The following is a 13,435-nucleotide window of genomic DNA, read 5'->3' as shown; positions in this document are numbered from 1 at the left end:
CGACTGTTCACGCTATCCAAAAATACTAGGACTAGAGGGCATGAGATGAAGCTACAGTGTGGTAAATTTAAAACGAATCGGAGAAACTTTTTCTTCACCCAACGTGTAATTAGACTCTGGAATTCGTTGCCGGAGAACGTGGTACGGGCGGTTAGCTTGACGGAGTTTAAAAAGGGGTTAGATAGATTCCTAAAGGACAAGTCCATAGACCGCTATTAAATGGACTTGGAAAAATTCCGCATTTTTAGGTATAACTTGTCTGGAATGTTTTTACGTTTGGGGAGCGTGCCAGGTGCCCTTGACCTGGATTGGCCACTGTCGGTGACAGGATGCTGGGCTAGATGGACCTTTGGTCTTTCCCAGTATGGCACTACTTATGTACTTATTAATGACAATCAGGAAAAAGTTGACCTTGCCTTTATAAAAGACAGCTACTTAAAGGTGTTCTTAAGAAGATACCCCCCCCCCCCCCCCCCCCGGAAGAAACACACTCCACAGAACTAATTGCTCTTCCAGATTCTTGTCCCTAGAATAGGAAACTTTTTTTTAGGGAGTTCATGCCCTTCAAGTATGTGCCAATTCTTTCTGATTATGTTTTGTATCTGATTGGCCATATATGAAACTCTGAGTAAACAAACATCTGTGGCTTCTCTGTTGTTACTGCTGTATAGAGGTCATCTCGGCATGCTCTCTTTGCTTACTGATAATCAGCAGTGTACCGAGTGCAGGGCGGTGGGGGCAGTCCGTCCCGGGTGCATGCTGCAGGAGGGGGTGCAAGGAGCAGCCGCGCGGCTGTCAGCTCTGCCGGCTCCCTGCTCTCTCTGATGTTACTTCCTGTTCCGGGGCAGAGGGAGTAGGGAACCAGCGGAGCCAAGAGCCACGCGGCAGCTCCTAGCATCCCAGAAGGTAAGAGGAAATGCACCCGGGGAAGTGTTTTGAGATGGTGCACCGGGGGGAGGGACAATGACGCTGCAACTGGGGGGGTGGGGAACGATGATGCATGTGGGGGTGCGCAGTGGCGATCCGCCCCGGGTGCCAGCCAACCAAGGAATGCCACTGCTGATAGTCTTCATTGATACATCAACTTGGATAATCTCTTTAAATCTGTCTAATTTATTCAAGCTATTTTTTTGTATTCAGCAAATCTGAACATATTCTTTGTAAGCAAAGGAATTGTGACTAGGGGAGGCTATATTTCAATCCTCTATTATGGAAATTGGTGTAGGGATAGATTTACTCTTATCAGTGGGTTTCCTGTAGAGAGTTGTGGGGAACCTATGGGAGGTCTTTTTAATGAAAATATTTTAAATATATTTCTTTGTAATCATGTTTCATCCTGAATTTTAAGTTGATATCCAATTATAAAACTCCTGTATGATATCTAGATCTCCATTCCACAGCATAATGTCATCAGTATATCGCTTTCAGAGCTTTTTTCCTTTTTTGTTTTTACTTTTAAATGGATAGTCTGTAAGAAATACTTGTTTTTAAACCAAGATTTGCCTTTTACTTGTTGGAAAAAGTTTTTCTAAAAACAAAAGTAGTTCCTGGGGAGAGCTATGGATGCCACTGTTAAAATGAAATGTGTCGGTATCCTGTGGTGAGTAGACCTATTTGTTAGAGTCTCACTAAAGATAGCAAGAGCCTCATTTTACAGTTGATTGGTATAGAAGGAATCAATATGAAAAGTAGCGAGAATTGTCAGCCACATAGTTATCCAGAATGTTTCATACATAAGGGGATTCAACTCATTATCTGTGGCATAAATGGTCTTAAATGGTTGCTTGCTCCTACTTTCTATCCTAGCTTCCTGTTGGTCACTGTGATATGTTTTTTTTCCCCTTTTTTTGAAATGTAACTTGCCTTTTAGGTATATTAGTAGGTCTAGTTTTAGACCACGGATAGATGTTCTCCTTTCTATAACTTGCCTCATCCCATTTAAATTATTCTCTATGGATTCTTACTGTCTTTTCTAAAATTATCCATACATTTATGTACTTCTAATATCTCACGAAAATATATATCTTTGATCCTTAAAGCATACATTTTTTTCATTCACATTATTTATTTTTTATTTTTGTTACATTTGTACCCCGCGCTTTCCCACTCATGGCAGGCTCAATGCGGCTTACATGGGGCAATGGAGGGTTAAGTGACTTGCCCAGAGTCACAAGGAGCTGCCTGTGCCTGAAGTGGGAATTGAACTCAGTTCCCCAGGACCAAAGTCCACCACCCTAACCACTAGGCCACTCCTCCACTCATCATTAGTCTTCATTGCATCTATTTAAGTTTCAACTAAAAGAATCAATAGGTCTAATGAACATTTATGGTATGGTACCACCTTCTATCTAAAAACTGCAGATAATCACAAAACATTCTTGATTCCTTTAATATCATGAGACCTCTAAGAATTATTTGTGCTCGACGATATTCTACAATGGTTGCATAGTGGAGCTTATTACGAATGATCTTCCTTTTCGTATATTAACTAACACTGACTCATTTTCTTCCGTAATTCTCAAACAAGGGAGGTTCTTGTTGTCTATCTTTTGTATTGTATTTTGAATGCTAAAAAATCATCTCGCACATTCCTCAATCTTCATTTCCCCAACTATAAAGGTCTAAAATACAAATTAATGCACGCATCAACCTTTTCCTATATGAGCACACAATTCTGGAACGCACTGCCACGCAACCTAAAAGCGACCTATGAACTGACCAACTTCTGTAAACTACTAAAGACCCATCTCTTCGACAAGGTATACCACAAAGATCAAATCATGTGAAACTCATACATATACCCAGAAATGTTATTAATGCATTCTATTATATTACTATCATGTATTCCATTACCAAGAAATCCAACATCCTTCTGTAACACCAAATGTATATTCTCTTCTCATTTCCATTATCCATAATGTTTTGTATGCCACATTGCGCCTGCAAAGAGGTGGGAAAATGTGGGATACAAGTGCAATAAATAAATATTGCTTAGAACATTATCCCAAGGTTCGAAGGCAGTGACTGTACTTCAGTCACAGTAACCCCCCCAAAAACCCCAGAAGAAACACACTTTGTGGGTTATCAAGAGCTTCCCGTGTTCTGCAGGTGCAACTGGCAGAAGTGAGCAGCTGAGTAGAAAAGTGAAAATCCGGTCAGGCATCAGGCTCTGCCACCTCTTTCACACCGTTACCACACGTAACAATGCAACACACCTCGTCTTGCAGCTCGCACCTCTTCTTTCTCGTCTCAACTGCTCTGACCTTGCTGCCAGCGCTGATGCGTGCACTGCATGAGGTAGGATCTCTTGCTGGTGCAGACATGCAGCTGCACAGGGAGGACCGACTTGCACAATGCTAGTAGATCAGGTGACCTCTGCTTAGCTCTACTGGCACATGTGTCTGTTGCGGCAAAACCTGGATAATTCAGCAGAATTTTAAAACCTGCCTGGTCGCCCCACGGTGCCTCCAAAAAGAGGACACATCCGGAGAAACCCAAACATATGGGTAACCCACCCTATCCCTGTCTGTCCACGCTCTCCCCAAAGGAGTACTTCTCCAGGCTCCCACCTTTGGCTCTTAACAGGCAGTTTCCTGTTTCTGCTTCCAGGCTGGGATCCCCTACTTTCCATCTGGAGCACTCCTCCTCCACTTCACAGTTAATGCTTTACTGGCAGAAACCTTCTCTTTTGGTCAGCCTTAGTTTCTTGAACCCATCCAGGCCCACCTCCCCCCCTCTTCACAAGGTTCCCGGTGGAGGTAGTGGCAACTAAAGACCTTGTGCTTTTCCCAACAGCAACATTTATTAACTCTAAACTCCTCCCACTGCTGTCATTAACAACCAGGACCATTTTACTCAGCACTCTCCCCTTAGGGCTGGGTTGCTCACTCTCCATTACCAACCAATTCCGTCCCTCCAATGACTCTGGAGAAACTGGGATAGCAAACAACCCCTTATTCCAAGACCCAACACAGGCCATGTTTCAGCATAAACGCCTGTGTCAGGCTTCAATCTGTCATGTATCAAAAATCAGCGTTTGTTTTTCTCAGCTCAGTTCAAAACAATTTTTGAGCACGTAGCAGTGGTAAATTCCTTCCACCATTCCTCCTGCACCTGGCGAGCTAGTGCTGGATACTGGGGGGGAATTGCTGCCTGGTAGGGGTAGAGTAGTATCTAGGTCAAGCTGTACCAACCTTCCCACGTCGGAATCCAGACATGTGGGCTCCTGTCGCAGTTTCAGGAGGAATGCCCTCCAGCATACTTTATCTGTTGCTGCCAAAGGGAAGGTGTTCAGGTCCAGGAGGCAGCTGCCCAAACTTTCCCCTTCCATTCGGGAGACATACGGAGAATAAAGAAAACAGAATCAAAGGTGAGCAGCAGAACCCCAGCAAGGTCCATGCTGCCACCTTGACATCTCCCAGCCACTCCTTCAGACAATTTTTAATTCTGGTCTGACCAAAGGGCTTCCACAAGCTGCAAAGAATTACTTAAATTTTTGCAGGTGCTTGTAATGGAAACAGAAGCTTTTGATTCCTATAGACTCAGAATGGGTTAGTGAAATCATCCCTAAATGTACATACTGTCAGAAATACATTACTAGACGTTAACTGGCTGGAACAGTTCACTCTTTCTAAGAGTCCATCTGTATAGAAGATGTTTTCAGAGAGCGATAGGCCATGCCAAAGCTCTTCAGCATACCTGCAGCTGTTGAGTGTCTGCTGTGCCTCTAGTAATGACTTACTTTAAGCCTGTCAATCTTCCAGGCAGAAAATGAAAATAAAAAATGCACGTCTCGCAGTATTCCAACTGATATTCATTTAGACTTCTCTTTTTTTTTTTTTTTTTTGTACCTGAAATGAAGTAATCAAGCAATTTGTTAATCTTCTTTTCTTCCTTTTGTTTTTAAAATGGGGTGTATATATTTTTTAATGGCCTTTGGGCTGATTTACTGAGGGTTCATTTCCATTCTGTTTCTGTGGAAACAAGACGCCTAATAAACCAGGCTCAAGAAGTTGCTTGCATTTCCCTTTCTTAAAATTGAATTAATTTAGCTTACTACTACTACTATTTAACGTTTCTAAAGCGCTACTAGGTTGGCCCCTGCTTTTGAAAATAGGCTAATTGGTTAAATGTGGTAGATTTTCATATCGATGATCTTGCAGGGATAAAGGTAACTCTGAAAGGAAAAGTCATAAAAAAACAAAACAGTGAGAGTATAAGTTGAAAAGTGCATTTTTATAGTGTGACAAAATGGCCCACACCTCATTCCTTCATGCATGTCTGTTTGGGGACAGAGTGTGAAAAGACACAGGGGTCCTTTTATTAAGGTGCGCTGAAAAATGGACTGCGGTAACACGTGTTATGGATGCTCGCAGATCCATTTTTCAGTTCACCTGTAAAAAAAGGCCTTTTTAAAATTTTTGCTGAAAATGGATGTGCGGCAAAATAAAAATTGGCACGCGTCCATTTCGGGTCTGAGACCTTACCTCCAGCCATTGACTTAGCGGTAACGTCTCTCGCGTTAATCATCTACATGCGTCAAGTCAGAGTTACCACCTGATTTTTGCTGCACGCCAGAAAATAAAATACAGTATAAGGGCTTAGTAATAGGACTCCATGGTAAAATGTGAGTCATTAGGGTTACAGGAGTTGTATGACGACTGTGTGTTTTTGTGCCTACATGTACAGTTTACGATAAAACCATAATACGTGATACGGACAGACAGTGAAATGTGTCTAAAAATCAGAACAACTTCTAGAAAAAGGAATTGAGTTTGAGCCTAGAGAACGCTCAACTTAAGGATTTTATTTTTTCCAAATTAATTCATCACAAAACTCTGTTCTGACTGGAGTCAAAGGGTCAGCTTTTTTTTTTTTTTTTCTTCTTCTTTTTGTCAATTATAGGGATAGCTTCATATTTCATGGTTCGCTCTGCAAGTGAAACACTTAATTCAGAAAGCCTGGACCACGAGCAATCAGTTTGTTCCGGAGGATAAGAGAGGTCTCCATGACTTCCTGGCTTTTTATTACCTGCTGAAGTTAATCCAGTCAGCTAACAGAGTAATAATAAAAGCAATTTAGAGCCTAGTTGATTAAGAAACACTGACCTTTGAGAGTATACCAGAAATTCTGATCTGTGATAGGTGTGCCATTAAAGAGGTGGAGTTTGGGTAGAGCATGGGCAAACTGAGCATGCACAAGAGTAGGTTATGAAATACCTAAATCGACATGCCAGTGTACCCTCTAAGTTGTGTGGGAATCCTCCACCTACATTCCTGCCAGTGGGTGGTGCTGTTTCAGTATCACATATTCAATAGTGAGGGACAGGCAAGTACTAGGGTAGGAAAGGGGTGTGCATGATCAGATGTCTCGTAGCATAGATTTAATTTACATCTATTAGCACTGCAGGGTCACTGAGGGGGGGGGGGGATGTTGGACCTGGCCTGCCATGGCCATGCCTATCTGTGGGAGGAGTGTCCATTGGGTTGGGTCAGGTGGGTGGATCTGCTGGATCACCAGGGTAACTTTTGTGAACGGGATTTTTGGACCATAGGGGATTTTTTTAAGATTGGGGGGGGGGGGGGGGGGGTTAGGCCAATGCTTGGGGGGGGGGCACATTTTTGGGGAAGGGCGCGAGGCAAGGTGGTTGGGTTGGTGAGAGCGAAGAAGTGCCTTAGACACCTCTTCTCTCAACCAACCCTCAACAACGCTGCCCCAGACCAGCTAAGTGCGCCTGACAGCCGCCTTTTTTGTTGAAACATTGCTGCGGGATTTTAAATAACCAGGAATGGCAAGTCAAGAGGGTCCACGCCTTCCACAAAATCACCAAAAGTCAGCACACAAGGGTGGAAGTGAACAGATTCCAAGAAACCAGCCAACCAAAGAGCAAGAGCATCAAAGTAAGTTTATTGGGACCCAACATGGTCCGTGTTTTGGCATGCAAGCCTTCCTCAGGGGTCCAAATACATGCATTTAAGTGCAGTTTGCGAGCGCTGAAACCATTAGAACATGTGGAGTACACTAACGCCAGTTCTAATCTGACACTAATCGCCTTTAGCACTGTCATTAGGATTTGAGCATGGGCCCATGAGTTTGCCATTAGTGTTACTGTTGTGTGATATCTGCATTCCCTTTTTTTCCTCATCGCACAAGAGCTGTTAGTGAAGTCTCTGGAGCAGCCCCAGTCCTGGGGAGCAGTAGCCAAACTGAGCAACTGAATGCTAGACTGCTCCCTGATAGGATCTATACCTGTAGCTGCGTCACATGCTGCCTAAATTAAGTAAGCTCTTGGCTCCACTGGAAACAATGAGAGAGTGAAAAACAGCATTCAAGCACATGTAGAAAACTTGTAAGCTAATGATCAGCTGTAATGGAAATCTGAAGAAAGACAAAACAATTATATTTAGAAGGGAAGCATGGTGTAAGCTGTAGCACTGTAACATATGAGGGATCAAGGTTTGAGCATCTCATTTGCAGGTTTCCTATACGCTATGCAGAGCACCTCCACCTGTCTTCTTGCATTGTGGGTGGTGCATTAGTGTCGTGTTTTTAATCATGAGGGGCAGGCAGGTACTTCAGGACACCCAGGAGACCAATCCTGCCCCCTCATGATTGAAAATGATATTGATGCACCACCCCTGCTGGCAGGAACAGGGGTGGGTGTCTCCTACACAGCTTCAAGGGAAGGTTGCACCTTAGTTGGGGCTAGCCAGGCCTGGGTGACCATGGAGAATGCTATACTTGGGACCCAGGGATTGAAGGAAGAAGGTTGCTTTTAGCGTGATAACCCCTTCTGGCCAGTGGGCACTGAGGAGGGCGATGGTAGCCAGAAGAGTGGCTGAATTCGAGGCTGGTTGATGCGGTAAAGGAAGGAACTGGTGGTCTCTCAGTAAGCAGACAGGATGAGCTAAGAGGTCCTGACTGCTAGAAACTGCTGTGTTGCTGTGTTCCTCAAAATAGAAAAACTTACAGTGAAACAAAGTTTCCCCAACACCCCTAAGTGTTCCTCATTGAGCATTTTCAACGTTGATAGCTCCAAACTTTCATAGAACAGTACTTTGTTATAAATATATTTACTGCTTGGGTCATGGAAGGCAATATCCCCTGTCCTCCTGCCTTGCTACACACCCCAGCTCTGCTAGCAGCGCACTGCCTGTGAGTTCTGATTGTCTGTAATTAGCTGAATTTATAGCAGTGGTTTTTTTGAATCATTTTATGTGCCTTCCCTGTCTCCTTAGCTCGTTGCGTTGTGTAGGCCTTGCTATCTGTTTCAAATTACTGGATATGAGTTTCTGCTAATCCCCCAGTGCCAGGATTAGGTCTTGTGAAGAGTTGTTTCGCTCCTAGTGTTATGGCTACTGGGGAGTCTTGCCAAAATATCGTCACTGCTCTCCAAATACGGCTGTACTGCTGCTGCATTTCATTGTTGTTTAAGAAGTGCCTTCCCACCCATAGTAACATGAACATTTGCTACAGTGGGTATCGTTTTTCACTGCTTTTTTCCCCCTTCTAATTTGTGTTTAGGGCACAGAGAAGTAATAGAGTAAATCAATATGTAGTAACATAGTAGATGACAGCAGATAAAGACCTGTACGGTTCATCCAGTCTGCCCAACAAGGTAAACTCATGTGCTACTTTATATGTATACCTAACCTTGATTTATCCTTGCCATTTTCGGGGCATAGACCGTATTTGCCCCGCCTCCCAACCACCGAGCTTTCTCCTGGAGGCACAGTTAGCCAGTCATGTTTTCAGAATTTCCATATTTTTTATGCATGAGAGATTTTTTACATACAGTGGCTTTCCTTTATACGCACATCTGTCTCATGCATATTAATTGTGGGAAAGCTGGTTAGGTGTGTCCCCAGGAGAGGGCTGAGGAAAGGGTTAAGAGGTTAGGACTCTTCAGCTTGGAAAAGAGACTTCTGGTCTACAAAATACTGAGTGGTGTAGAACAGGTAAATTTTCTCTCTTCCAAAAAGTACAGACTGGGAGACACTCAAGGAAGTTACAAGTCCATACTGCTATTGAGCTAGACATGAGGAAAGTCCCTGGGATCAGTAGCATTAATCTTGCTACTATTTGGGATTCTGTTGTGTACTTATGACCTGAATTGGCCACTGTTGGAAGCAGGATACTGGGCTAGATGGAGCATTGGTCTGACCCAATATGGCTACTTTATGTTCTTATGCAAGCTCTGCAGTAAATGTTAGACTTATTTGCAGGTACTTGATATAGAGCTAGTTGCACTGTTGTACTGCTGAACATTTTATGATAAAAAATGTTGGCTGATAAAGCCCAGTCGGTCCATCCAATCTATTCAGATATTTGAGACCCTCACTTTGGTTACTATGTTACCTTGGGTAGATCACTACGCAAGCTCTGACTGCCCAAACCAATACCAGCTCCCTTCCAACATGCCTTCCACTAGCCCAGGCATACACTGCATTGACCATGTAATCATTTGTATGGAGTAATAATCATGGGAGGTGCCGCCTGATAGACAGAACAGTGAGTGGTTGCAGTAGGTACCAGCAAAATCGAAAAGCCAAAAGAAGCACAAGGAGCCTTCAAAATGAAGAGCGTCTTGGCTATACTTTATTGGCCAGACCCGATACGGTCCACATTTTGGCAAGAGGTGCCTGCGTCAAGGGTCTATATATATGTAATGTAAAGAGAGTTAAGACTTCCAAAGATGAAAAAGTAGAGAGGTGTGGTAAGATGAAAAATAAACTGTAGTAGATTGTACATGATTGGCAGCAATTCATAGCGTGGAACGTCTCACAAGGTCTCTATTACACAATTCCCGCAATTTCTGGTGTCTCTGCCATTTAGTTATTAGTGGGCCTGTCTTTTTCAAGACAAGTTTTGTTTTTCATGTTGAATGACTTAACTCTCTGTACATCACATATAGACCCCTGATGCAGGCATCTGTTGCAGAAACGCGGATCGTGTCGGATCGGACTAATAAAAGTATAGCTGACACACTCTCCATTTTGAAGGCTGCTTGTGCTTCTTTTGGCTTTTTGCTTTTGCTGTTCTGCTTTTGGATTTCCTCTCTTTTGTATCCTGCAGTAGGTACCAGGAAATGTCCCAGTGTTTCTCTGTCACTCTCACATCACTTCTTTTCCCTTTATCAGGCTATCATCGCTCCTTGCATGCCTCTTTCTCCTATGACCTAGCTGCATGCAAACCTTGCCAGTCTCTCCTTCTCCCTTCTCTTCAAAACACATTTTCTCTACTCACCTCTCCTCTGTTCCAAAAAAGCCAGGTGGCTCTGGGTCCTACTGCGATCCTGCGTGGTAGCAACAACAGTGCCACCCCTTCCATGAGCAGGGGAATGGTGAGTTAGCATGCACCCAAATTGCCTGTGATGTCCCTACCTCCTCCTGCTCCACTCAGACCTCAGTTTCAAAGACTAGTCACATCAGAGGTGGGGCCACCTCAGGAACTGAGTATTCTATGACTCACCCTTCTACGCTCCCAGGCTGCTGGCAAAAGGTGCTCAGGCGCTGATGCTCAGAGGCAAATGTGGGAGCTAATGTAAACTTCCTGGTTCTATGAATAGTAGCTGAATATAGGGGGCAATTTGATTAGTGGGTACCTCATTTAGGAGCTCCAATACTGTGTGGTGAGATCCTATTCTGTAACAGCATCTGGGCCCCCCAGATTCCGTAATAGAATACTACCGTAACCCGGCATCAGCGCACCATACGTCCGCATGCCAGCCATAGACCTGATGTAACTGCAAGCGCCTAAATGTGGCAGGTACCTGTGTAACCTAGAGTATTGTGACAGTACATCACAGCCCTGCCTGTGCCCCGCCCATACTCCAATCATGTGGCACTATCCCCCAGATTCTATAAATGGTGACTAAAGTTGCGCAAGCAACTTAATTGTTTAACAAGCTAATCAGTGCTGATAATTGTCCGATAGCAAGCAATTATCGGCACTAATTAGAATTTACATGCACAGTTTTCTAAGCACATTCTGTAAAGTGGTGTGGATAAATTCTAATGTGCGGATCACAAAAGGGGGCGTTCCAGAAAATTAACTTTCTAGAAGCCAATGGGTTACAGCATTCGAGGAAACATGGTTTTACCAAAGTAAAATTCTGCAAAACGAACCTGATTGACGACCATGAGTGGATGACCAAAGAACTGAATAAAAGACGTGCTAGATGTAGTCTACTTGGATTTCAACAAAGCCTTTGATACAGTCCCTCACAGAAGACTCATGAATAAGCTCAGAGGGGCTGAACTTGGGACCCAAAGTGATGAACTAGATTGGACACTGGTTCACTGACAGGTGGCAGAGGGTGGTGGTAAACGGAATCTGCTCAGAGGAAAGGAAGGTGGAGTGCTGCAGGGATTGGTGCTGGGTACGATTCTGCTTAATATATTTGTGAGACATTGCTGAAAAGGTTAGAAGAAAAAGTTTGCATTTTTGCGGATGACATGAAGATAGTAAAGTGGATACCCGGGAGGGCGTAGAAACCATGAGAAATCTCCAAAAATTAGAAGAATGGTCAAAGGTCTGGCAATTAAAATGTAATACTACATACCAAGAAGTGCAGAGTGATGCACTTGGGGTGCAGAAATACAAAAAAGATGATTGGCCTCCCCTTGAAAAGGGCGTTTCAAGGGGAGGCCAATCAGTTGTGAAGCGATAAGACAACATATTTTGATTCAGATAAGTTCACGTTTTGATTTAATTTAGAATACAGCACTAAGGTGTTAGGCAATAGCACATACAGAAAATTAAAGAGAGACCCAATGAAAGAAGTGCTATACCACTTGGCAAAGAAATGTATTGCCCTAAAAAAAGTGGTTTTTGCTGAGGGCTCTCTTTATCATATATATATATATATATATATATATATATATATATATATATATATATATATATATATATATATATATTTTTTTTTTTTTTTTTAATAATGCTGTTTTGTACACAATAGGAAACATCTGGATCTGTATTGCAATCAGCCAGGATTATCAGCAGATAACGAGTCTTGGTTTTTTGTTTTTGAGTTTCTCATGGTACCATAGACTGAGGGATTTGTTTTGAGAAATACCCATCCGGATGTTGGCATTAACTATGTGTTTCTTAAATGCTGCAGCAGATGTTTTAAAAAAACACACTATTATGGCTGAATATAGATCAACTTGGTGATCATTTCTGAAGTTTTGGAAATGGTACTGGACTCATCTATGACGATGGAACCACAGATTCATAGTTTGATTAGAAAAGCCTATTTTAAACTAAAACAATTACGTCTGTTAAGATCTTCTTTTTTTAGAAGACCATTTTAAGATTATTGAGCAGTTAACAATTCTATCGTTTAGTAATTCACTCTACTTGAGTCTTGCTCCTAAGCAACTGTCCAGAATTCAGGTGATTCAGAATTCAGCCGCTAGGTTAATATTTCAGAAAACTCGTCTGGTTTATATAAGTCCTTTATTAGGAATATTACATTGGTTGCTTGTGAAGTCTTGGGTTATTTTTAAGATACTTTGCTTAGTTTTTAAGTTTCTGGAAGGTTTGTGCCCTAAAAGTGGATCTCAGCTGGTGGATGTGCTGAAATGTAGGACGGTTTCCAGAAGATTTAATTAATCACTGCTAGCATTTTCTTCAACTAAAAGTATACTATTTAAGTCCGCTTTCCCTTAATCATTTTTTATTTTAGCTGTTCGTTATTGGAACAGTCTTCCGAGTGAGTTACATTTATAAAGGAATTATTTTATGTTTTACAAAACATTGAAATCAGATTTGTATACTAGACCTGGGAGATTATAACTTTTTATTGCATGCAATGAATTTGTTTTTTCCTTTCTGCATTTGTGTGATCCCTGATGTTTTGTTGTCAGCCTCTTATTTTACATTGATTGTAACTTGCCTTAAATCTAATTTTAGTGAGTTGGCAAGAGATAAATCTCTGATAACATAATGTGCATGAGATCTTGCCCACTTGGTTTTATTTCATTTTAATTGGACCACGGCCTTGATGAATTTTATATGATCACTATTTTTATTCTTTTATTGTCTAGTGAAATACTTTGATCTTTCCATTCTTTCTCTTTTTTTTTTTTTTCATTTTTAATGCCTGCTTTTTTTGTTCATCTTGGGTTTTTTTTTCTCATTGTATCTACAAAGAAACTGGAACTAGAATTTCAAGAACAGCAGGATTAAAGTCTGTGATTTATATGGAAGCAGTTGTGTTCAGTTTTCCTTGTGAAAATGTACATCACTGAGGCTGGCCTGCTCACTGAAATGCTTGACAGTGTGAGGCAGGATACCCAGCTTTCAGTTTGTGAGCCTGGCACAGCTGAGCTGAAGCTAAGAATAAATTACAGGGAGTCCCTTCCATCACGCAAGAGACACACCTACAGACTAGCTCCAGGGTACAGAGGGAGCCACAATCCATGTTTCT

At 42.3% G+C, this 13,435-nt stretch overlaps 1 protein-coding gene across 1 annotated transcript in view; it reads left to right on the top strand.

The window, feature by feature from the left end:
* Positions 1–13,435, top strand: part of CTIF (cap binding complex dependent translation initiation factor) — a 531,105-nt gene that overhangs the window by 328,749 nt on the left and 188,921 nt on the right. The window lies entirely within an intron of this gene.

The sequence above is a fragment of the Microcaecilia unicolor genome, chromosome 2 (genome assembly GCF_901765095.1).
Source record: "Microcaecilia unicolor chromosome 2, aMicUni1.1, whole genome shotgun sequence".
Taxonomy (NCBI): Eukaryota; Metazoa; Chordata; class Amphibia; order Gymnophiona; family Siphonopidae; genus Microcaecilia; species Microcaecilia unicolor.
Note: the sequence above shows the minus strand (reverse complement) of the source record. Positions and strands in the feature narration are given on the sequence as shown.